Source organism: Tachyglossus aculeatus, unplaced genomic scaffold (assembly GCF_015852505.1).
Source record: "Tachyglossus aculeatus isolate mTacAcu1 unplaced genomic scaffold, mTacAcu1.pri scaffold_324_arrow_ctg1, whole genome shotgun sequence".
Taxonomy (NCBI): domain Eukaryota; kingdom Metazoa; phylum Chordata; class Mammalia; order Monotremata; family Tachyglossidae; genus Tachyglossus; species Tachyglossus aculeatus.
Window position 1 is genome coordinate 6334 of NW_024045037.1, and position 26261 is coordinate 32594.

The 26261-nt window shown below is 43.9% G+C and overlaps 1 non-coding gene across 1 annotated transcript; it reads left to right on the forward strand.

Annotated features, from left to right (window-relative positions):
• The first annotated feature begins 16084 nt into the window (after window positions 1-16084).
• On the forward strand, window positions 16085-16222 carry LOC119923869. Its single transcript, XR_005448990.1, has one exon. It is a non-coding gene; the product is annotated as a small nucleolar RNA SNORA7 (small nucleolar RNA).
• Window positions 16223-26261: the final 10039 nt, after the last annotated feature.

Genomic DNA, 26261 nt, shown 5'->3' on the forward strand with positions numbered 1-26261 from the left:
AGATCACATTTCCTCACATCACAGAGGTAGACAAGGTGGCCTAGTAGAAGGAGCAGGGGACTGGAAATCAGGAGACCTGAGTTTGAGTCTCAATTCTTCTACTGGCAAGCTCAGTCAAATTGGGCAAGCCACAACCTCTCTGCTCAGTTTCCTTATCTGGGAGTCAGAAAGACCCATGTTTTAATTCCGGCTCCTCCACTCATCTGCTGGGTGTCTTTGTGAAGTCCCTCAACTCCTCTCTGTCTCAGTTACCTCATAGGGAAGTGAAGAACCAGCATGGACAATTTAGTCACAGCCAAGTGAGCAGCGAACAGTTTCTCTAGGCCTCAAATTTTCTCTAAATAGCCAGTAGGTGGAGGTGCAGGAGTAATCACAAACATCCCTGAGAACATCAACTGTCGCTGGTCTGGAAATAACTAAACATTCCAACAGTACAGATGTCTTTCCAAAAGGCTTCTGATCAAAGAAAAAGAGAATCCTGTTGACTGGACATTACAGTTGGCCTCATTATTTTGCACTCCTTTAAAAATCTATCAGACATTGTTTCTGTGTGTGCATTGGCTGCAGGCTTTTCTAACTGCATTGAACATTCATTAAAATTTTAATTTTAGAGCAGAAATTTGACCAAGTGTGGAGAGGCACCAAGTTGTGAGGCAGAGCCCTGTTGAAGAGAACCTCCATTTGATTTTCTAAATGATAAGAAGAGCAATTTATTTCATAGTAAATACTTTCCTACAGGACATAGTCATTTCACACTTTGTTGAAATATAATAACACAAACATAGTGTCAAACAATTTTGTAGTATTTTTTTAAATGAGGTACTTGAATCTACAGGTTGTAAAGGTTGTTGGAAAGTGTAGAATGCTGCTTATATTATAATTTAAGGAAGCAGCTTCTGTGATTGCTTAAGCGGGTTCATTGCCAAAATACCTCCTTTGGTTGAAGACTTTCAGGTCATTCTTTGTTCTGCTTGATTTCCAGATCTATAATCATCCTTCATGATATGACTTACTTTATCTTCACTGACTACTAAATGTTCTTGAAAGAAGAAATCTTTCTAAGAGATGGAGTGTCTTAGAAGAAAGTGAAAGGAGACATTGAATGTTAGATGACTGGAAGTTCAAATAAAAAAAGGCAGGCTTTTAGAAAGTGAAATAAGGTGATTTGGTGAGTATGACAATCCAATACAAATTCCCTATTTAAGTACATTAAGGGATGTAGTGGAATAATTACTATAATTAATATGAGTACTGGGGGTAATATGCTCTTGAGGATGAAAGAAATGGAGTCAAGATGATTAGGACCAGAAACAAGAATGATTGGGCTCTGTGGGATAGTAGAGGTTTGGAGTAATGTGCATTGGTTCCTGGGAAGAAATCTTCCTTGAGCAAACTAAGAACTACTGTGAGAAGCCATTATTTTCATCATAATCATAAGCATCATCATTATTATTACTATTATTATCATTTTATTGCTATAATGATTGGAGTAGATACGAGATAATCAGATTGGACAATTTCCCTGTCCCACACAGGACTCACAGTCAACGTAAGATTAACTCTCCATTTTAAAGGTGAGGGAACTGAGGCTCAGAAAAGTCAAGTGAGTTGCCCAAAGTCACACAGCAGACAAGTGGTAGAGCTGGGATTAGAAGCCAGGACCTTTGACTCCCAGCCTGTTCTCTTTCCCGTAGACCACCTTTCAGTACATTGTGGGTTTAATGGGAGACCTGAGGGCCTGCATTCCAGACCAATGATCCAGTGGTGAAGGTCAATCAGTCAACTGAATTTCTTAAGAATCGGTTTGTGCAGAACACTGTACCAAGCACCTGGGAGAGTAAAATAGAATTAGTAGGTATCATTCCTACCTTGAGGACCTTACATTATAGCAGGGCAGATAGACACTAAAATAAATTACGGTTAGGAGGAAGATGAAAATATGGATAAGGCTATGTATTACCGTGTAATTGACAGGGTATGTTTTCCATATACAGAAGTATTAAGGGTGGAAGCATAGCTGGTGTAGTAGATAGAGCAAGGGCCTGCGAGTCAGAAGGCCATAGGTTCTAACCTGGGCTCCACCACTCCTCTGCTGTGTGGCCTTGGGCAAGTTACTTCACTTCTCTGGGCTTCAGGTCCCTCATCTGTAAAATGGGGATTGAGACTGTGAGCCCCACATGGGACACGGACTGTGTCCAACTCGATTTGCTTGTGTTCACCCCAGTGCTTAGTACATTGACTGGCACATAGTAAGTGCTTAACAAATACCATTATTATTATTATTATTATTATTATTATTATTATTATTATTATTATTGTTATTATTATTAAGTCCTGAAGTGGTGGTTGAGCTCCTCTTAGACAGTTAGCCCATGTAGGACAGGGATTGTGTCTGTTTTGATTATCATGTATTTAATGTAGTGCTCAGCCCAGTTCTTGGCCCAGATTAAATGCTAAATAAATATCCCAACAATAATAATTGTTATTATTAAATTTGTAGATGAGAAATTAATCAGAAAATGTCTCCTGGATGATACGTGAAATCATAAGGGTTCTGGAGATGGAGTGAGCTGTGGTTTGTTAGAATTGACGTGGGAGGGAGTTACAGGCAGAGAGATTGAAAGTGAGGGAGAAGATTAGGATAATGCCAAGGAATTGGGCATCTGACACAAGGAAGTTGGTAGTGCTGTCAACTGCGTTGGAAGAACAGGATGGAGGAGAGGATCTGGGAGGAAAACAGTTTTGCACATACTAAGCAGGATATCTACTAGAGATGTTAAGGAGGCAAGAGGAAATAGGACATTTTAAAAAAGGTATTTACTGGGCACCTACTATGTGCAGAACAATGTGCTAAATACTAAAGACTGTACAATATTTGGTGGAGACATGATCCCAGACCACAACGAGCAGCATGCATTCCTTCAATGTCATTTATTAACCACTTACTGTGTGCAGAGCAATGAATTAAGCACTTGGGTGAATACAATAAAACAAAGTTGGTAGACATGTTCACTGCTGAAATGGATTTTACAAATAAATACCATTGAATGAATGGAACATAAATATTTGTAATTTCATAAAAAATCTTGTTCTCTTCCATTTTCCAGTCTTAGTTTTGAATAGAAATACTACATCCCTGAACCTCAGACCACTGCAATGTTCATAGTGTAGTTCATTTTCTTCCAGTCTAACGAAAGGACACTGAATGGCAAATGGAAATCATGCCACTCTGAGTGAGTTCATTCTGCCTGGGTTAACGAGTGATCCAGTTACAGATCACCCTCTTCATGCTGTTCCTCGTCATCTATGCAGTCACTCTATGCAGTTTACATCCTGCTGGCTATTTTTAAAATCTGCTTTGCTTCCGTTGTACTTTCCAGACACTCAGTTTAATGTTAAACACTCAGTAAGTCTGGATGAAAACCATCAATTGATTTATTGATTAATTTGAATTTTCCTTCAATAAACTGATTTGAATTATCTGTAATGAAACTCTATTTCCAACCTGGGTATTTTCATTTCTTAAAGGCTTGTCTAGTGGAAGTCTAGTCACAGCATATTCTCATATTCCTCTCTGGAGAAAGACAAAAAGCCTTCTTCACATGCACCTCTCACCTAATGATGGTCACTTAATTCTATGGAACTACAATGTTTATTTATCTGCTACCCAGTTCCAGCTTCTCAGTGGATCAGAAAAAACTGGTGTCCGAGTGCTGTATGATACTGATCCCAATGCTGAACCCAATGATCTGAGGAACAAAGAGGTGAAAGATGTCCTATGGAAGGTTATGGCCAGGGAACGGATTGGCTAATTCTGCCATAGCATACTCTCCCAAGTGCTTAGTACAGTGCTCTGCACAAAATAAGTGCTTAATATATACCATTAATTGACTGATTTTAAATGTCAAGAATCACACAGTAGAGTGTGAATTATTTAAACTGGTAAAATAATAAAAATAAACAGGATTTTTGCATTTCACATCCATCCTTTTCTAATGCGAGGTTTCTGTTCTTGCAAAACCCTTGGTTGAGGAGAACTCGTGCTATGGCATGTGCTGTGCTAGATTGGTAGCTCATAGTGGGCAGGGAATGTCTGTTATATTGTATACCCACAAGTGCTGAGTAGAGTGCTCTGCACAGAGTAAGCACTCAATAAATATGATTGACTGACTCATTCTGCAGCTATGCTCACAGCTCGTTTCTTCTGATACCACAAGACGTTTCCAGTTGGGCCCACGTTTCCAGAGATTTTTTCCTAATTTCCCAATAATGCTCTAGCTAAAAAATGTAAAAAAAAAAATCGTGTGCTATAATGGAATTGGAAGTTTACACATACTCAGTGGTATATTTCATTACATATTATGTTATTCCATCTCAACATAGTCATTCATCTACCAATTATATAATTCTTTTTCCTCCTGCTCTCATTGTAAACAATTGTAGACTGTCTCTCCAATAACATAGGAAACTCCTGGATGGCATGTAATGTCTGCTTTGCTTCTGCTGTACTTTCCCAGACACTCAGTTTAGTGATAAACACTCAGTAAGTCTAGATGAAAACCATCAATTGATTTATTGATTAATTTGAATTTTGTTTCCATAAAGTGGTTTGAATTATCTGTAATGAAACTTTGCTTCCAACTTGGGTTTTTTCATTTCTTAAAGACATGTCTAGTGAAAGTCTAGTCACTGCATATTCTCATTTCCCTTTTCATTTCTCTCTCCATTGCCAGTAGCCAAGAAAGTAATTGCTTGCAAGTCCTGAGGAAATCTTTGTTGCACTTCTAGTCTTCTTCACCTTTCAACCACTTTCCCTACTTAGTGTCATTGACAAATAGCATGACCTCTCCATTCCTTAGGTATCTTTGAACTGATTTTACTTTTCTTGCTAACCTTTCAATAGGGTAGGGCTAACTTTGGAGAGCAAGTTGGGAGACTTGCCCTAAGCCATTGGGCAGAGCTTATCAGTCACAGAGCCTTCTGAGGAAGCATTTCTAGGTAGGGCACCCACAGTGTGGATGTTCCAAATCAGAATGTTATTCAATTCAGATACATCTTGAAGACTAAAGCATGATTTAAATTGCTTAATCCATCAAACACTTCTTCATTTTAAATCTGTGCAAGTCTCAAATGTGAGAAAGTATTACTGTCCTGAGTATACATTAAGATATTGATGTTATTAATATGATTATCAATCAATCAATCGTATTTATTGAGCACTTACTGTGTGCAGAGCACTGTACTAAGCGCTTGGGAAGCACAAGTTGGCAACACATAGAGACGGTCCCTACCCAACAGTGGGGTCACTGTCTAGAAGGAGGAGACAGAGAACAAAACCGAACATATTAACAAAATAAAATAAATAGAATAGATATGTACAAGTAAAATAAATACATAAAGTAATAAATATGTACAAACATATATACATATATACAGGTAATGTGGGGAAGGGAAGGAGGTAAGGCAGGGGGGATGGAGAGGAGGAGGAGGGGGGAAGGAAGGAGGGGGCTCAGTCTGGGAAGGCCTCCTGGAGGAGGTGAGCTCTCAGTAGGGCCTTGAAGGAAGGAAGAGAGCTAGCTTGGCGGATGTGCAGAGGGAGGGCATTTCAGGCCAGGGGAATGACGTGGGCAGGGGGTTGACCCACGTCGATGAATAATAATAATAATAATAATAGGAATAATAATAATAATAACATTTTAGAGAAGCAGCAGGGCCTAGTGAAAAGAGCACTGGCCTATGAGTCAGAGGACTTGGGTTCTGATCCCTGCTCTGTGACATCTGCTGTGTGACTTTAGGCAAGTCTCAAACTTCTCTGTGCCTCAGTTCCCTCATTTGTAAAATGGGGATTAAGACTGTGAGCCTCATTTGGGACGGGGACCATGTCCAACCTAATATCTTATATCTACTTCAGTTTCTGGCATAGTTAAAAGCTTAATATACATTAAAAGAAAATGACTAACACCGCTAGTCCTCTGAAATGTCAATTCCAGATATGCCAAATCTGAGCTCCTCCCCCTTCCCTGCCTCCAGCTTTGTGGATTGGGTTTATGCACATATATTTCAGCTGAGTAACGAATCAATCACTAACATATACTGAGAAGTTATTGGTGTCCAGCCCTGAACTAAGCCCTAAGGAGATTTCAATAGAATTATTAGACTTGATCCCTCTCATTAAGGCACTTGCCAAAGTGTGTGCGTGTAAGGACAGGAGAGGAGGAGATGCTTCTATAACCTCCCCATATCCCTCTGTACAAACCTGAAGATGGCATATTTATGATGTTGTTCTACAGAAGCCTGCTTCTCCCTCCTACCTTTCCACACATAGTCACAAGAGTATTGGGAGCGTTGTTGCTGAGATGACTGGAAAAATGAGCTGTCTCCCTTGCTCAGCTAAGGGGATCCTGGGAGACAAAAATCTACTTTTACTGTTAAATCGTTTTAGAACTCTTCAGAAGACTCACTCTGCTGTTTAAAATCACTATTAGGGTACAGGTTAATCGACCCATGGTGTGTGACATCTATGATAACCTGTCAGAGGAATTGGGGACACAGAATTTTCAAAAATCCTCCTTTTCCCAAATGGTGCAACTATTTTAATCTGTGGCTCTAATGGGAAGAATATTAATCTGATAATGATTTACATTGTGTTGGATTTAGTGCAAGTTTAATAAATGGAAATCAGTCAATATTATTTACTGAGCCCTTACTATGTGCAGAGCACTGTATTAAGCGCTTTGGAGAGTACAATACGACAGAGTTGGTAGACACATTCCCTGCCCACAGTGAGCTGACAGTCTCAGAAAACAAAGTGATATCTGATATCTATACTTGTTTTCCTAAGAGCAAAATTGGTTAGTACTGATTTTATTTTTTGTTAAGCACTTACTATGTTCCAGTAATAAACTCTGGGGTATATACAATGTTGAACACAGTCCACGTCCCACAAGGGGCTCTCAGTCTTAATTCCCATTTTACAGATGAGGTAACTGAGTCACAGAGAAGTTAAGTAACCTGCCCTAGGTCCCACAGCAAAGTGGTGGAGCTAGGTTTAGGAACACAGGTCCTTCTCACTCCCAGACCTAGGCAGTATCCACAAAGGCAAGTTGCTTCTTGCCACACCCCCTCTGATAGTTTGCTTACCTCCTATAATCTGTTCCAATTTCTCTGTAAAAGACCCAAGAAAAACAGACACGAAAATATTTACATGAAAGTGACAAAAAAAGTCTACTTAAAAACAGATTCACTAACTGATTAATTCATTGCCAATTCAATTTTTTAAAGGAATCTTCTGGTGGTAATCTGTACTTCCCTTTAATGTCAAACCAATGTGAGCAGTAGTTGCCAGTACCAATTCAATAAATATTACTCCAGCCATAGATAACAAGTCTTGATGTAAGCATCTTCACTTGATTGATTTGTCCCCTTCTACCTCATCTCACTAATCCCCTTCTACAACCCAGACAACACACTTTGCTAACCTAGTGCTAACGTTCTCACTGTGCCTCGATCTCGCCTGTCTCACCGTCCACCCCTAGGCCAAGTCATGCCTCTGGCCTGGAAGCTCTCCCTCCTCTAACCGATAGACAATCACTCTCCCCCACTTCAAAGCCATATTGAAGATACAACTCCTCCAAGACTAAGCCCCATTTTTCCTCATCTTCCACTCCCTTCTGCATTGCCCTGACTTGTTCCCTTTGTTCTTTCTCATTCCCAGCCTTAAAGTACATATGTACATATATGTAATTTTATTTGTCCCTTTGATCCTCCTCCCTCCCAGCCCCACAACACTTATGTACATATCCATAATTTTATTTACTTCCATTATGTCTCTCTTCCCCACTCTAGACTGTGAGCTCTTGTGGGAAGGGAATGTCACTGTTTATTGTTGTATTGTACTTTCCCAAGGGCTTTGTATAGTGCTCTGCACACAGCAAGTGCTCAATAAATATGATTGAATGAATGAATGCAATTGACAGATGACATTCAAGATGTTTGCAGCCTCCAGGTCTCTCCACTAACTCTGCCTCTTGATGGTGGCCTGGGCCCAATTCCTAACCTCTGGGCAAAGAGGCAGTTGAGGTGTGAAGGCAACACAAAGGTTACCAGAACCCCTCAGCAGTGACTGTCATTCAGTCAGGCTCCTCCATCATATATCAAGAAGCAATCGTCTAGAAGACCCTGCTTGTGTGATCACATTCTAAAGCTTTTTCAGTCCTTAAATGGGGACAAAGCAGACTTCTCTTTGGATGGCTGGAAAACGAGGAAATTTTGTAAGGTATAGTGAAATACAAGAGGTTTCTGTAAGTTCCTTGATGACAAGTATCATTTCTTTGACTTCTACTGTACTCTCCCAAATGCTTAGGATAGTGCTTGGCACAGAGCAGTGAAAAGTAGCATGGCCTAGTGTACAAAACATGGGCCTGAGAATCAGAGGTCATGGGCTCTAATCCCCGATCCATAACTTGTCTGCTGAATGATCTTGGGCAAGTCACTTAACTTCTCTGTGCCTCAGGTACCATATCTGTAAAATGGGGATTAAATCTTACTCCATCCTATTTGGACTGTCACTTGCCTGTGGGGCAGAGAATGGTTCCAAAGCGATTATCTTATATCTCCCCTGGGAGCTTAATACAGTGGCACACTGTAAGTGCCTAACAAATTCCGCAGTTTTAAAGATCAGTAAAAACATTGTTTGACTGATATTTCCAATTTGTTTTTCATTTTGTGTTATGTAGATTTTCCTAGTATATTTGTTGTTGAAGGCAGAGGAGGTATGTTCTTGATTCAATTTTCCAGTACCTTTATTTAGTTGCCCATGAAACTAGATTGACATGATCCTGAGTGACTGAACTTCTTTCCCTAAATGCACAGTATACATAGATCTTAGAGAGACCTCATTTCCTGTGAAATTCATAAATTTCATTGCATATTTTTCCGATGTTTCAGAATATACACAATTCCTGTCAATCTTAAAAATCATTACCAGGAGGAAAATTCTCAAGCTAACATATATACTGTGTCTTGTTCCCATACCTCCCTCCCCTGATGTTAGCTTATATAATAATAACAATAATAATAATAATAATAATAATGGCATTTGCTAAGCACTTCCTATGTGAAAAGCACTGTTCTAAGCACTGGGGAGGATACAAGGTGATCAGGTTGTCCCACAGGGGGCTCACAGTATTAATCCCCATTTTACAGATGAGGTAACTGAGGCATAGAGAAGTTACGTGACTTGCCCAAAGTCACACAGTTGACAAGCAGCAGAGCTGGGATTTGAACCCACGACCTCCGACTCTTAAGCCTTGGCACTTTCCACTGAGCCCATGCTGTTTATATCCTTCCTTCTTCCTGGAACTCCCCTCTCTCTCATCTCCTCCAGAAAGTCTTCCCTGATTAATTTACCTCCCACACCACCGATGTTATGCCCACAACTGCTATCCCAGCCCTTTGTACCAACCTTGCATTTGTGTACTCTAAATCAATCAGTCAATCGCTTAATGATTTTTACTGAGCACTTACTGTATGCAGAGCATTGTCTGTATGCAGAACACTGTACTAAGCACTTGAGAGAGAGAAATACAACAGAGTTAGTAGACATGTTCTCTAAACCACATGGAGTAGTTGCATACACACCCAACTCTTAAGAACTCACATATAGAGTTCTTAAGAACTCTTAAGGAACTCACTTTCCTCTTTCCCCCTACCTGCATAGTATCTTAGTGTCTGATTCTTTCCCTGGATTATATGCTCTTTGAGGTCAGAGATGGTGTCTAGCAACTCTATTGTAAGCACTGATTACAATGCTCTCCTCACAATTGGTGTTCATTAAAACTGTTGATAGATTAAGTAAGGAACACAATCTCCTGTCCTCCTTTTGGGTTCCAGAGGTAAGAACACTCTTTCTGCTGTGAGGAAGTGATCAGATTTAAGGTCCGTGAGGCAGGGACCATGTCTACAAACCCGACTCTGTTGTTCTCTCCTAAGTGCTTAATACAGTTTTCTGAACACAGAAGGCACTGAATAAATACCACTGACACCCAGAATCCTTGCTTCCTAATCATTACTGGTACTGCTATAAATGGTTGTTTATCCTAAAAGAGTGAAGGTGTTTCCCAAAGTCTGTAACAAATGACCAGGAGGGGCTTTGAACTGGGAAAATTTAGAACCTAGAAATTTGCTCTTTCTTTACTGTTTTTTTTTTCTATGAAATTTGTTAAGTGCCTGCTATGTGACAGATACTGTACTAACTGCTGGGTTTGATAAAATCTAATCAAGTTGAGTGCAGTCCATTGTCTCATATGGTGCTCACAATCTTAGTCCCCATTTTTACAGGTAAGGTAACTGAGGAACAGAGAAATTGAGTGACTTGACCAGGGTCATACAGCCGATAATAGTGGAGTTGGGATTAGAAGCCAAATCCTTCTGACTCTCAGGGTTGTTCTGTATCCACTAGGCCATGCTACTTTGTTTAGATAGACAATAATTAATAATTATTATGGCATTTGTTAAGCTCTTACTATGTGCCAGGAACTGTTCTAAGCCCTGGGGTGGATAGAAGCAAATCAAGGTGGACACAGCCCCTGTCCTAACTTAGGCTCACATCATTATGAGGTGGTTGAGGTGAAGTCCTTGATTAAGAAACCTTGGTAGCTTCAGTCAATGCTGTGTGAGATTTCTCTGAGGGGTAATTTAGATTTCTTTGTTGATAATACGGAAATTCCTTTTTAGCAAAAATGACCCTATCCCTTGGGATTCTGGAGCTATTGTGAGGTCCTGCAGGTGATTATTCTCGGCCCCTGGGTGAATCTAAAGAGCAATTAAATAATGTTTTTCACTTCGGTGACAGAGGAATTGAGGGACATAATCCCCAAACACCACTAATTCCAATATAAACATGCCTCTGTTATCTAGTGCAGTGCTTTTGAGCCTTGGGTGATAACTCTTTTCATATCCAACATCATTCATTGAACTCTTGGAATTTTATCATGCAGTCGGCCTTCTCTTCCTCTACCTCCCTAGCAGAAGGTTAGATTGAGATTATGTAAATCCACAGAGGTCAGCTCTTCTTGAGTTTACGCTGTCAGGGTGCAGGAATGGGGATGAAAGCGTAGGCTCATTCTTAAGCCCAGGGTTGCTTTGGTTTGAAGAGGATAACTGTCCCTTTCCCTTCTTCATCTGGGAAAAACTCATTGACTTGTCCCTCCACCTCCTCAGTCAATCAATAATTGGCATTTATGTTGTGCTTACTGTGTGCAGGGCACTGAACTAAGCTCTTGGAACAGTGCAATACAATAGAGTTGGTCCCAGCCACGAAGCTAAAAGCAGCTTACAGTGTCTGTTTCTGTTGATGGTTAAGAAACGTAAGCTTTTTCCAGACACTTCCACAGGTATAGATGTTATCCCAAAAACCTTTTCTTCAAAAAAAGGGGAACTTATTTTGCAGAAGGTTACTGTTGATCTTATCTTCTAGATTCATTTAGAAATCAGTTAGGTGTTGTTTCCTCTGTGTGCGTTGGCTACAGGCTTCTCTGATTACATTAATTATTGTCAGGATTTTTAATTTCAATCAGAAAAGTCTATAGTTTAAGTGAAGAGATGCACTAAATTGTAAAGCAGAGCCCTTTTGAGATAATACTCTATTCTGCTACTGGATAGAGTAATTTGTATCATAGTAAATATTTTCCTACAAATATCATGGTCTTCCCATACTTACTTTCACTGAAATAGCTCATAAATTTGCCAAGATCAATTTTGAAGAAATTATTTTCTTTTTGTTTCAATTTTGGTAGTAATGGTGCATCAAGATTTTTCTTAATGAATTGATCATTGTAGCTATTTAGAAAATCGTCTGGGGAAAAATATTCAAAAATGTAGTTGTTGAAACGTGTAGACTGCAGCTTGTTTTTATAATTTAAGGAAGCAGTTCCTGAGTTTACTAACATGGGTCTTCTTCAGGGGAAGAATTTCAGGCTAATTTTCTCTTCCATTTTATTTCTAGACCTCACATCATTTTTAATATTTGAAAATAGTCTACCTTCATTAGCTACTAAACTTTTCAACCAAAGAAGAAAGCTTTCAAAGAAGTGGAATGTCTAGAAGACAAGGAAGAGGAGATTCTAAATTTTAAATGGAGGTTTATAATGAAGAAAAATGGGAGATGGAGAAAAAAATTGAAATAAGGCAATTTTGTGAATGTGACAAAGAAATTCCCCACTGAAGTTTATTTAAGAACATGGTGGAGGAGCTGCTACAGGTAATATGTGTAATGGGGAGAAATGAAATCGTAAGGATAAAGGAAATGAAGTCATGATAGAGAGGGTCAACAATAAGGATGAGTGAGCTCTCCAGGAAAGTAGAGGGTTGGAGTAGTGTGTACTGGTGCCTTGGAAGAAATGTTCTGTAACTGAATTAAGAATTGCTGTGAGAGGGAACCATTCAGTAAGTTCTGGCTTCAGTGGAAGATCTGAGGGCCTGAAGCCCAGACTAGTGACTTAGTGAGGACCTGTTACATGCAACACACTATGCCAAGCATTGAGGTGAGTATAATAGAATTAGTAGTCATGACCTCTGTCCAATAGGAACTTATAATGTAGAAGGGAAGATAGATGAGTAGGATGTAGAAAAAGTGGATAAGGATTAGTGCCTACCTAAAATTAGTGCTTACATAATTTTGTATGTAAGATACGTAACAAGTGTAATGGGTAATCGATTGCTCAAAGGTCTTCAGTAAGTGCTGGCTTCAATGGGAGATCTGAGGGCCTGAAGCACAGGCCAGGGACGTAGCAACTATCATCCTTAGGCAGTGGTGAAGATCAATCAATAAATTAAACTTATTGAGGATCTGTAATTGCAACACATTGTACCAAGCATTGAGGAGAGTACAATTCATTCAGTAGTATTTATTGAACACTTACTTTGTGCAGAGCACTGTACTAAGCTCTTGGAAGAGTACAATACAACAATAAACGGACACATCACCTGCCCACAATGAGCTTACAGTCTAGAGGATTAGTAGACATGAATTATTAGCATGACCCCTGTCCAATAGAAGCTTATAATGTAGGATGGAAGAGAGATAAAAAGGAAGTAGAACAAGGAGAGTGTATGAATTAGTGCTTAACTAATTTTGTACATAATATGAAAGAAGTGTTGTGGGTTGTTACAGAAGTATTTTACTGAAGCGGTAGTTGGGGCACTTTCAGACCGCGAGCCTTATGTGGGACAGGAATTAGGTCCACTCTGATTAGCTTGGGCTGGGTATGTAGGAAGTGCTTAGCACACATCATCATCATCATCATCATCATCATCATCATCATCATCATCACTATCTGGGTAGATAGCAAATAAGAGAAAGACCTTCTGGCTGAGACCTTATGGATAAGATGTGATTTTAGAAGGGCTCTTCAGATAGAAAGGGCTGCGATCTGGACAATCGAGAAGGGAGAGATTTCCAGGCAAAGGGATCTTTATCAGTTCTTCAAGTTCTTTGGTCTTTCCAACTTTTGGTTTTAATAGGAATGCTACTTCTCTGGACCTCTAAGCACTGCAATGCCAATGGTGTAGTTCATTTACTTCCCACATAACAGAGGGGCACGGAATGGCCAACAGAAATAACACACCTTTAAGTGAGTTCGTTCTGTCTGGATTAACGAGTGATTCCAGTTACAGATCCCCCTCTTCATGCTGTTCCTCCTCATCTATGTGGTCACTCTTCTGGGAAATCTGCTCATCATTTTAATCATTAGAGTCAGGCCACAACTTCACACTCCCATGTACATTTTCCTTACTCATTCATTCAATCGTATTTATTGAACACTTAGAGCACTGTACTAAGCGCTTGGGAAGTACAAGTCGGCAACATACAGAGATGGTCCTGACCCAACAACGGGCTCATAGTCTAGAAGGGGGAGACAGACAACAAAACAAAACATGTAGACAGGTGTCAAAATCATCAGAACAAATAGAATTATAGCTATATGCACCTCATTAACAAAATAAATAGAATAGTAAATATGTACAGGTAAAATAAATAGAGTAATAAATCTGTACAAATATATACAAGTGCTGTGGGGAGGGAAAGGAGGTAGGGCAATGGGGGGAAGGGGAGAAGGAGAGGAAAAAGGGGGCTCAGTCTTGGAAGGCCTCCTGGAGGAGGTGAGTTCTCCGTAAGCCTTTGAAGGGAGGAAGAGAGCTAGCCTGGCAGATGTGTGGAGGGAAGGCATTCCAGGCCAGGGGAAGGATGTGGGCCGGGGGTCGATGGCTGGGCAGGTGAGAACAAAGCACAGTAAGGAGGTTAGTGGCTGAGAAGACGAGTGTTCAGGCTTAGCTGTAGAAGGAGAGATAGAAGGTGAGGTAGGAGGGAGCGAGGTGATGGAGAGCCTTGAAGCCAAGAGTGAGGAGTCTTTGCTTGATTCGTAAGCAAGGATTCATTTATCCTTAGCCAACCGTCTTTCTCTGATTCATGTTATTCATCGTCTGTCACCCCTAAAATGCTGGCAAATTTCTTAGTGGACAAGAAAAACATTTCTAACCCAGGATGTGTGGCCCAGCTCTGAGCTGCGGCTACATTTGGGGTAGTAGAGTACTATCTTCCAGTAGTGATGGTATATGATCGATATGTAGCAATCTGTAAACCCCTCCTGTATATGGTTTGCATGCCTCAGAGGCTGTGTGCTTTACTAGTTACTGCTTCTTACCTGGACAGTTGCCTGAATACTGTGATCTGTGTAGCAAGTGTATTTAGTTTGTCCTTCTGTGTATCTCATGAAATTAATCACTTATATTGTGACGACCCTCCATTGTTGAAGCTGTTCTTTCAGACTCCAGGATTGCCCAAGTCCTTCCTGCTGCTTCCAGATATGTCAATATGCTGGTTACCGTTCTGACCACACTGATATCATATGTGTACATCCTGCTGGCTATTTTTAAAATACACTGCCCTGGGGGAAGGCAAAAAGCCTTTTTCACATGTGCTTCTCACCTAATGACAGTCACTTTATTTTATGGAACCACGATGTTTATTTATCTGCTGCCCAGTTCCAGCTTCTCAGTGGTTCAAAAAAAAATAGTGTCCATGTGATATATGATACTGATCCCCGTGCTGAACTCAGTGATCTCTATAGTCTGAGGAACAAAGAGGTGAAAGATGCACTGTGGAAGGTGATTGCTTTAAAAGAACGGTCTTTTTAAAGTCAAGAATTGCAAACTAGATGTGAATCAGTCACATTGGTCCATTCATAGCAATAAACATGATTTTTTGCATTTCGCATCCATCTTCAGCCCAGATGTCTAAAACCGGTTTTCTTCTGAATGTGAGAGTTGTATCCTGTGTTCAGAACTCATGCTGTGTCACGTGCTTTTCTCATTCTGCAGGTATGCTCACAGCCTGATTCTTCTGATATTCCATCAGGCTGTTATCATTCTTTAATTACCTAGTAACATTCAAGCCAAAGGGTGCAAAGAAAACTTGGACAATAGCAGAATTAAATGTTCATTATCATTTATTCCTATACCTCATTATGTATTCAGTTGTTTCATCTTGACATATTCATTCATCTAATGATCGTATCATTCTATTTTCTCCTGCTTTCATTGTTTGTGAACAATTTTTGTCTGTCTGTCTTACCTATAATAAAGGGAACTCCTTGATGGTAGTAATGGTTGCTTTCTTCTGCTGAACTCTCCCAAGCATTTAGTATAGTGTTAAGACTTGAATAAATTGTGGATAAATACCTTTGATGGAGTGATCAATTTGAATTTTATTCTATTAGATCGGTTTGGATATTGGGTACTGAAATCTTTTATCTAGCTCTGCATCTCAGTTTGCCTTCAGAGCATCTCTGGTGGAAGTTAGTGAATGTGTAATCTCATTTCCATTGTCATTCCTGTCCCCAGTGGAAATATCCAATAAACCAATTACTCCCAAGTCCTTGAGGTAATCTTAATTGCTTCTCTAAGCTTCTCCACGACCATTCAACCAATTGCTTTATTTAGTCGATTCCCCTGCCAGTTCCCAAATCCAAACCTTAGGTGTATCTGAACTAAACTACACTATATTTTTCTTGATAGCACCTCAGAACCTCTCTCACAATTATACCTGGAGAGTTTTCAGTACTCTACCAGTCTCAGCTATGGGAGGGACAGTCAAACAGAGTCATACCCATTCCATTCCTGGCTTGAGAAGTGGCTAGTGAGTGGAAGGCAATCTGCTAGAAGTCCAAACTCACCTGATTTGTGCTGGGCAACAGTGGCATGGAAGAGTGTTGAGGGCAGAGACTCTGGTTTACTGCCCAGAAGGCAATGATAAAATATTTATCATTTACCAAACATGCCCACATCTCCCCCATTCAAAAAAATCCCTCCCTTGACGCCACTGCCCCTTCTAGTTATTGTCTTGTCTCCCTCCTACCTTCCCTTTCCAAACTCCTCGAACGAGTCATATACACCCTCTACCTCGAATTCCTCAACTCCAACTCTGTCCTAGACCCCCTCCAATCTGGCTTCCATCCCCTACACTCCACCAAAACTGTGCCCTCAAAGTTCACCAATGACCTCCTTCTTGCCAGATCCAATGGCTCCTACTCTATCCTAATCCTCCCCTACTTCTCAGCTGCCTTCGACACTGTGGACCACCCCTTTCTCCTCAACACACTACCCAACCTTGACTTCACAAACTTCATCCTCTCCTGGTTCTATTCTTATCTCTCTGGCCGTTCATTCACAGTCTCCTTCGTGGACTCCTCCCCCTCCTATCACCTTACTGTAGGGGTTCTGCAAGGGTCAGTTCTTGGTCCCCTTCTGTTCTCCATCTACACTCACTCCCTTGGTGAACTCATTCGCTCCCACTGCTTCAACTATCATCTCTACACTGATGACACCCAAATCTACATCCACACTCCTGTTCTCTCTCCCTCTGTCCCGGCTTGTATTTCCTCCTGCCTTTAGGACATCTCAATCTGGATGTCTGCCTGCTATCTAAAACTCAACATGTCCAAGATGGAGTTCCTTATCTTCCCTCCCAAACCCTTTCCTCTCCCTGACTTTCCCTTTACTGTAGATGGCACTACCATCCTTCCCATCTCACAAACCCGCACCTTGGTGTCATTCTTGATTCCACTCTCTCATTCACCCAACACATCCAATCCATCACCAAAACCTGCCCGTCTCACCTCCACAACATCGCCAAGATCAGCCCTCTCCTCTCCATCCAAACTGCTGCTTTGCTCGTTTTCTCTCTCATCCTATCCTGACCCGATTACTGAATTAGCCTCCTTTCTGTTCTCCCATCTTCCTGTCTCTCCCCACTTCAGTGTATACTTCACTCTTCTGCCCTGATTATCTTTGTACAGAAATGCTCTGGGCATGTCACTCCCCTCCTCAAAAATGGTTGCCTATCAACCTTCAAATCAAGCAAAAACCCCTCACTCTTGGCTACAAAGCTCTCCATCACCTTGCGGCCTCCTACCTCACCTCCCTTCTCTTCTTCTACAGCCAAGCCTGAACACTCTGCTCCTCTGCCACTAAACTCCACACTGTGCCTCGTTCTCTTCTGTACTGCCATCGATCCCTGGCCCACATCCTACCTCTGGCCCATAATACCCTCCCTCCACACATCCCCCAATCTAGCTCTCTTCCTCCCTTCAAAGCCCTACTGAGAGCTCACTTCCTCCAGGATACCTTCCCAGAATGAGCCACCCTTTTTTCCTCTCCTCCTCCTTCTCCCCTCCCCATTGCCTCCCATCCCTCCCTCTGCCCTACCATCTTCCCCTCCCCACAGCATTTGTGTATATTTGTACATATTTTATTACTCTATTCATTTTATTAATGATGTGTATATAACTATAATTCTATTTATTCAGATGGTATTTACACCTGTCTAGTTGTTTTGTTTTGTTGTCTGTCTCCCCCTTCTAGACTGTGAGCCCGTAGTTGGGTAAGGACAATCTCTATATGTTGCCGATTTGTACTTCCCAATCAATCAATCAATCAATCAATTGTATTTATTGAGCACTTACTGTGTGCAGAGCACTGTACTAAGTGCTTGGGAAGTATAAGCTGGCAACATATAAAGACAGGCCCTACCCAACAGTGGGCTCACAGTCTAGAAGGGGGAGACAAAGAACAAAACCAAACATACTAACAAAATAAAATAAATAGAATAGATAGGTACAAGTAAAATAAATAAATAAATAAATACAGTAATAAATATATACAAACATATATGCATATATACAGCTTCTGTGGGGAAGGGAAGGAGGTAAGATGGGGGGATGGAGAGGGGGACGAAGGGGAGAGGAAGGAAGGGGCTCAGTCTGGGAAGGCCTCCTGGAGGAGATGAGCTTTCAGTAGGGCCTTGAAAGGAGGAAGAGAGCTAGCTTGGCAGATAGGCCAAGGGAGGGCATTCCAGGCCCGGGGAAGACGTGAGCCGGGGGTCGATGGCGGGACAGGCGAGAACGAGGCATGGTGAGGAGATTAGCGGTAGAGGAGCAGAGGGTGTGGGGTAGGCTGTAGAAGGAGAGAAGGGAGGTGAGGTAGGAGGGGGAGAGGTGATGGAGAGCCTTGAAGCCGAGGGTGAGGAGTTTCTGCCTGATGCACAGATTGATTGGTAGCCACTGGAGATTTTTGAGGAGGGGAGTAACATGCCCAGAGCGTTTCTGGACAAAGATAATCCGGGCAGCAGCATGAAGTATGGATTGAGGTGGAGAGAGACACGAGGATGGGAGATCAGAGAGAAGGCTGGTGCAGTAGTCCAGACGGGATAGGATGAGAGCTTGAACGAGGAGGGTATCGGTTGGGATGGAGAGGAAAGGGCGGATCTTGGCAATGTTGCAGAGCTGAGACCGGCAGGTTTTGGTGACAGCTTGGATGTGAGGGGTGAATGAGAGAGCGGAGTCGAGGATGACACCAAGTTTGCGGGCTTGAGAGACGGGAAGGATGGTAGTGCCGTCAACAGAGATGGAAAAGTCAGGGAGAGGGAAAGGTTTGGAAGGGAAGACAAGGAGTTCAGTCTTCGACATGTTGAGTTTTAGGTGGCGGGCAGACATCCAGATGGAGATGTCCTGAAGGCAGGAGGAGATGCGAGCCTGGAGAAAGGGGGAGAGAGCAGGGGCAGAGCTTTAGATCTGGGTGTCATCAGCGTAGAGATGATAGTTGAAGCCGTGGGAGCGAATGAGGTCACCAAGGGAGTGTGTGTAGATCGAGAACAGAAGGGGACCAAGCACTGAACCTTGGGGAACCCCCACAGTAAGAGGATGGGAGGGGGAGGAGGAGCCTGCAAAAGAGACTGAGAATGAGCGACCGGAGAGATAAGAGGAGAACCAGGAGAGGACGGAGTCTGTGAAGCCAAGGTCGGATAGCGTGTTGAGGAGAACGGGGTGGTCCACAGTGTCGAAGGCAGCTGAGAGGTCCAGGAGGATTAGGACAGAGTACGAGCCGTTGGATTTGGCAAGCAGGAGGTCATTGGTGACCTTTGAGAGGGCAGTTTCCGTGGAATGTAGGGGAGAAAAGCCAGACTGGAGGGGGTCGAGGAGAGAGTTGTTGTTGAGGAATTCTAGGCAGCGAGTGTAGACAACTCGTTCAAGGAGTTTGGAAAGGAGTGATAGGAGGGATATGGGGCGATAACTAGAAGGTGAGGTGGGGTCAAGAGAGGTTTTTTTTAGGATGGGCGAGACATGGGCATGTTTGAAGGCAGAGGGGAAGGAACCAGTGGAGAGTGAGCGGTTGAAGATCTTCATCTAATCACAGTGTGAAGCTCAAGGGGTGGAGCATTTTTTCCTACTTTGTAAAGACACAATTTGTTCCTTTAAATTCCACACCCACACATTTTAAAATAATAATAATGAGATAGTGAAGATAGAACTGATTATTTTAAGAACTGAAATTTACAGATGTGCTTCTCTGTCAGAAATGTTTCTCTATCCATTTCCCCCTCAAGCTACCCCCACGAACAGTGTCACTCCTATGAACAGTGTAACATTTAGCATTACATTTCTTGACTGTATTAATACAAACCTGATAATACTTATCAAAATTTCCTATGGACTCCTCATACGTTTTCACAATAACAACCTTTCTGCAATGGCCTGAAGATGGAGAATCACTTCAGCCTAATGGCAATAGCATGGGCCCGAGGTCAGAGGACCCGGGCTCTAATCCCATCTTCCCCACTTACCTGCTGCTGTGAACTTGGGCAAGTCACTTAACTTCTTTTTGCCTCAGTTCCCTCATCTGCAAAGTGGGGATTCAGTACCTGTTCTCCCTTCTACTTAGAGTGTGGAACCTGATTATCTTATATCTAGTCAGCGCTTGGCACATAGTATTGAAACTGTGAGCCCTACATGGCACAGGGACTGTGTCCAACTCAATTTGTTTGTATCCACCGCAGTATTCGGTACATTGCCTGACACCCAGTAAGTCCTTAACAAGTACCATCATCATTATTATTAATCAGTTAACAAATACCACAATTATTATTAAGAAGGCCCTCATGAAGAAAAAAATTAGGGAGGAGCAGTAGAGATGACAGGAGAGGCTGAGAATGACAGATTTGGGGGGGGCTTTTGTCTAAATGATATACATTTAAAGCAAATAGTTAACATCTTCAAAATGTGAAATTAAAATAAAAAGATCATTCGTAACTGATAATCATATTAATGAGAAACCTGATCTTATTGGTCTTTGAGGGAGATTAGTTAGGAAAGCAGAGAGGCAAAGAGATTGAGGCAGTAAATGCTGGCAATCTTGATGATCGCTCAGTAAATGCTAATGTCACATCAGAGTGTCATGGCATGCAGTTGAAAGTCACTAATTTAGAGGCAAAGAACATTTATAAAAGAATTAGAAATTCATTTTTGTCTGTTTCAGACCACTCTGGTTGTGATGGAATCTTAATATATGTCTAGCGCTTAGTATAGTGCTCTACATACAGTGAACACTCAATAGATATGATTGAATGAACGAATGGAGTCTACCGTAGAGAACAGTGGATGAGCCACAATCTTTGGACTTCAGGACTAGGAACCTGTGCAGAGGAGTTGATGCTAGCGCTAGTAGCTTGCCAAGGACCAGTGACACTCTTCCACGTTCCCTCTGGAGCATAGATGCAATAAGTAAATATGCAGGCACAGTTGCAGCTGACCATCCAACTCTCCTGGACTGGGATCCCTCCCATTATCACTAGACTCACCCCTTGAAGCAAGCTTTAGTCCATCCAGGTAGCCAACCAGAGTCATGGGACATTGTGTCCCCCCGCGCCCCCCCACCCCCGCTCACCACAAAAGCGACCTTCTTTGGGGAGCCTTCACTCCCTCCTTCCCCGTGTTCATTCATTCATTCATAAACTCGTATCTATTGAGGGCTTACTGTGTGCAGAGCATTGTACTAAGCGCTTGGGAAGTACAAGTTGGCAACATATAGAAATGGTCCCTACCCAACAGCAGGCTCACAGTCTAGAATGGGGAGACAGACAGCAAAACAAAATATTTTAACGAAATAAAATAAAGAGAATAGTAAATATGTACAAGTAAAATAAATTGAGTAATAAATCTATACAAACGTATATACAGGTGCTGTAGGGAGGGGATGGGAACGGGGAGAAGAAAAAGGGGGCTTAGTCTGGGAAGGCCTCCTGGAGGACGTGAGCTCTCAGTAGGGCTTTGAAGGGAGGAAGAGAGCTAGCTTGGCGGATATGCGGAGGGAGGGCATTCCAGGCCAGGGGGAGGACGTGGGCCGGGGGTCGACTTTGGGACAGGCGAGAACGAAGTACAGTGAGGGGGATAGCGACAGAGGACCGGAGGGTGCGGGCTGCGCTGTAGAAGGAGAGAAGGGAGGTGAGGAAGGAGGGGGCGAGGTGATGGAGAGCCTTGAAGTCAAGAGTGAGGAATTTTTGCTTGATGCATAGGTTGAATGGGAGCCACTGGAGATTTTTGAGGCGGGGCCTTGCTGCTACCGGAAGGATCCTCTCCTCAGAGCGCGCCACCGTAGACGCCCGGGACTCCGGTCCCGAGAGGTCCGCCCGCCCGCCCGCCCGCTATCACACCGAGTGGCCCCCGCTGCTCCTGGTAGGATCCTCTCCTTAAAGCGCCCCCATAGACGCCCGGGACTCCGTTCCTGAGAGGCCCGCCCGCCATCACACCGCGCGGCCTTGCTGTTCCTGGAAGGATCCTCTCCTCAGAGCGCGCCGCCATAGACGATCGGGATTCCGTTCCTGAGAGGCCCGCCCGCCCGTCCGCCATCACACCGCGTGTTCCCCGGTGCTCCAGGAATGATCCTCTCCTCAGAGCGCCCCCATAGACGCTCGGGACTCCGTTCCCTAGAGGCCCGCCCGCCATCACACCGCGTGGCACCCGCTGCTCCCGGAAGGCCCCTCTCATCTGAGCGCCGCCATAGACGCCCCCTGCTTCCACCTCCACGCACTTAAGCGACCTTCCTTATAGTGCCCCCCGACCCCCTTCCCGGTCCTGTCCTGACTGAATCCCCCACCCCCCACCCCGGGAAAAATGCCCTTGTTATCACCAAGTTTCATTAACGACAACCTCATTCGCACCTACTCAGCCTTCCTGTTCCGCCATCGACCCCCTGCCCACGTCCTCCCCCGGGCCTGGAATGCCCTCCTTCTGCCCATCCGCCAAGCTAGCTCTCTTCCTCCCTTCAAGGCCCTACTGAGAACTCATCTCCTCCAGGAGGCCTTCCCAGACTGAGTCACTTCCTTCCTCACCCCCTCGTCCCCCTCTCCACCCCCCGCATCTTGCTTCCTTCTTGTCCCCGCAGCACCTGTATATATGGTATATATGTTTGTACATATTTATTACTCTATTTATTTATTTTACTTGTACCTATCTATTCTATTTATTTTATTTTGTTAGTATGTTTGGTTTTGTTCTCTGTCTCCCCCCTTCTAGACTGTGAACCCACTGTTGGGTAGGGACTGTCTCTATATGTTGCCAGCTTGTACTTCCCAAGCGCTTAGTACAGTGCTCTGCACACAGTAAACGCTCAATAAATACGATTGATTGATTGATTGAGTAACATGCCCAGAGCGTTTCTGCACAAAGACGATCCGGGCAGCAGCGTGAAGTATAGATTGAAGTGCGGAGAGACAGGAGGATAGGAGATCAAAGAGGAGGCCGATGCAGTAATCCAGTCGGGATAGGATGAGAGATTGAACCAGCAGAGTAGCGGTTTGGATGGAGAGGAAAGGGCGGATCTTGGCGATGTTGTGGACGTGAGACTGGCAGGTTTTGGTGAGAGATTGGTTGTGAGGGGTGAACGACAGAGCAGAGTCGAGGTTGACACCAATGTTGCAGGCCTGTTAGACGGGAAGGATGTTAGTGCTGTCAACAGTGATGGGAAAGTCAGGGAGAGGGCAGGGTTTGGTAGGGAAGATAAGGAGTTCAGCCTTGGACATATTGAGTTTTACATGGCGGGTAGACATCCAGATGGAAATGTCTTGAAAGCAGGAGGAGACACGAGCCTGAAGGGAGGGAGAAAGAGCAGGGGCAGAGATGTAGATTTGGGTGTCATCAGCATAGAGATGAAAGTTGAAGCGGTGGGAACGAATGAGTTCACCAAGGGAGTGAGTGTAGATAAAGAACAGAAGGGGACCAAGAACTGACCCTTGAGGAACCCCTACAGTATGGGGGGAGGAGGAGGAGCCCACAAAATAGACTGAGAATGAATGGCCGGAGAGATAAGAGGAGAACCAGGAGAGGACAGAGTCTGTGAAGCCAACGTTGGATAGCCTGTTGAGGAGAAGGGGGTTGTCCACAGTGTCGAAGGCAGCTAAGAGGTCGAGGAGGATTAGAATAAATTAGGAGCCATTGGATTTGGCAAGCAGGAGGTCGTTGGTGATCTTTGAGAAGGCAGGTTCCATGGAATATAGGAGACGGAAAGCAAGATTGGAGGGGGTCGAGGAGAGAGTTGGTGTTGAGGAATTCGTAGCAGCGCATGTAGATGACTCGTTCAAGGAGTTTGGAAAGGAATGGTAGAAGGAAGATGGGGCGATAACTAGAAGGAGAGGTGGGGTCGAGAGGGTTTTTTTAGGATGGGGAAGACGTGGGCATGTTTGAATGCAGAGGGGAAGGAACAAGTGGAGAGTGAGAGGTTGAAGATGGAAGTTAAGGAGGGGAGGAGGGACGGAGCGAGAGATTTCATAAGAGAAAACCGGATGTGACTGACTCCCTCCCCGCCCCTTGGGGTATAACAGTCCTTGTTCTCACTGTGTTACTTTCAGCAACTACCTGCATTCGCATCTACTCAGCCCACCCAAGTTATTTGGTTGTTTCCTCCTCTCCCCAGGTGTTTCCTCTCCCATGTCCCCCATAACAGTTTCACCCTTCTCCAGAACTGCCATCTGCAGGACTCCCTCCTCCACCACCTCAGGGACAATTCAGCCAAGAGTCCCTGGACTCTCCTTGCCATTAACCACTTTGATTTGATTGATCCATGGACAATTCAGCCTTCTACTCTGGGCATCACCGGCTTATTTTATTGCTGCTACTGCATGTTAATTTTTAACTGCTCTCTGTGCTGTCATTTACCTTGCTGACCTCACCATGATCTTTCAATTTCCCTGCTCCCATCTGCCCTTCCCAGTCCTCACCTTCCCCTTCCCCTCTTCCACCCAGCTCTTTCACTGTCTTTGGCCCCCCAACCTTTCCTCCCCGCCCCCTCCGTAGAATCCCTCTGTACCAGTGCCAACCCTCATCCACCTCCCCTTGTGCATTTCCCCACCAGTCCCTTCCCTTCCAACTCCTTCCCTCCCGTCCTCCTCGCTCCTGTCCCATGCCAGTTCTCCTGTCTCATTGTCACCACTCATCCCCTTCTCCCTGCCCATGCCCCCGCCAACTTATTCCCATTCAAACCCTCCCCACCCCCCGCACCCTCCTCGCTCCCTCCCCTCCCTCCACATCTACTGCCAAGTGTAGTTTATGGAACCCCCGTTCCATTATGGAAAGCTCCCCTTCATCCTTGACCTGTTCCTTTCCCGTTCTCTCCTCCTCCTCCTCCCCATCACTGAGACCTGGCTCAACCAGGATGACAGGGTCTCTTCTGCCGCTCTCTCCAGCGGAGGCCTCTTCTTTTCCCACTCCCCCAGACTCACCGGGAAAGAAGAAGGTCTCGTCTTACTTATCCCACCTAAATGTCATTTACACACTATCCCACCTCCCCATTCCCTTTCCTTCCCCTCCTTTGAAGCCCATATTATTTCCCTCTCCCACCTGCTCCAGATTCTTGTAGCCATCTTCTACAGTCCCCCTGGTCCCACCTCCAATTTCTTTAACCATTTTGACTCCTTTCTCACCTTCCTTCTCTCCTTTTCCATGCCCACTCTGATGTTCAGAGACTTCGTCATCCACACAGATGTCCCCGGTGACTCATCTGCCGCCCGCCTTCTATCTCTCCTTGATTCTGCCAACCTCCTGCTCCACCCCACCTCACCCACTCAGCAGCTTGGTGTCCCAAGGTGACCCTGGGGTACCGACCATCTCAAGGTCAAATGCTATCCCGTGACCACCTGAGTCAGCAGGCAGAACTCGGAAGAGAGGGTGGGATACCGCCCCCACAACCAAAACCGCTAGATTGACAGCCCAAGCCGGGAATACAGAAGGTGTCCCTTGCCCCCATGCCAATCAAATTGGGTATGGAGGAGAGGGGAGAGCAGAGATTTGTTAAATTTAGTCCGGATGTTGGAATGGCCTATAAGCATAGATGATAAATACCTGTCGCTTCTGACCTTCTTGGAGCAGAACACCTAGACACGCACCAGCAGTAGGAGCATCCGCAGCAGCAGCCCACGTGTATTTCTCTTCCCAGAAGGCCAGATACCCGCTCTGCAACAAGAACCAACACATTGAACGAGGGACCGCGGGATGGGTGAATGTCTCACTGAACGTTCGTGAATGGGACACAGCTGCCCCGCTGCGGATGGGGAACATAAATGGATTTCTCCCGAGTAGGGAGAGCACATGGTGAGAGCTAGCCACCCACTACGTGCGCGGGTAATGTAATGGATTCCTCCCGAGTGGGAAAGTAAGTGGATTCTTCCCGAGCGTGAAGTGCACATGGGTGAGAGCTAGCCGTCTCACCCATGCACGAGTACCAGATGATTGTGTTTCTCCCGTTAGGGAAGCTCTAGTATTGTTAACTGATTACATTCCTTCCGAAAGGGAACAATTAAATAACTGAATTCGCCTCGCGGAATAAATTTTATATGAAACAGGCTTTCCGTCCCCGGCTTCTCTCTCTCTCTCTCTCTC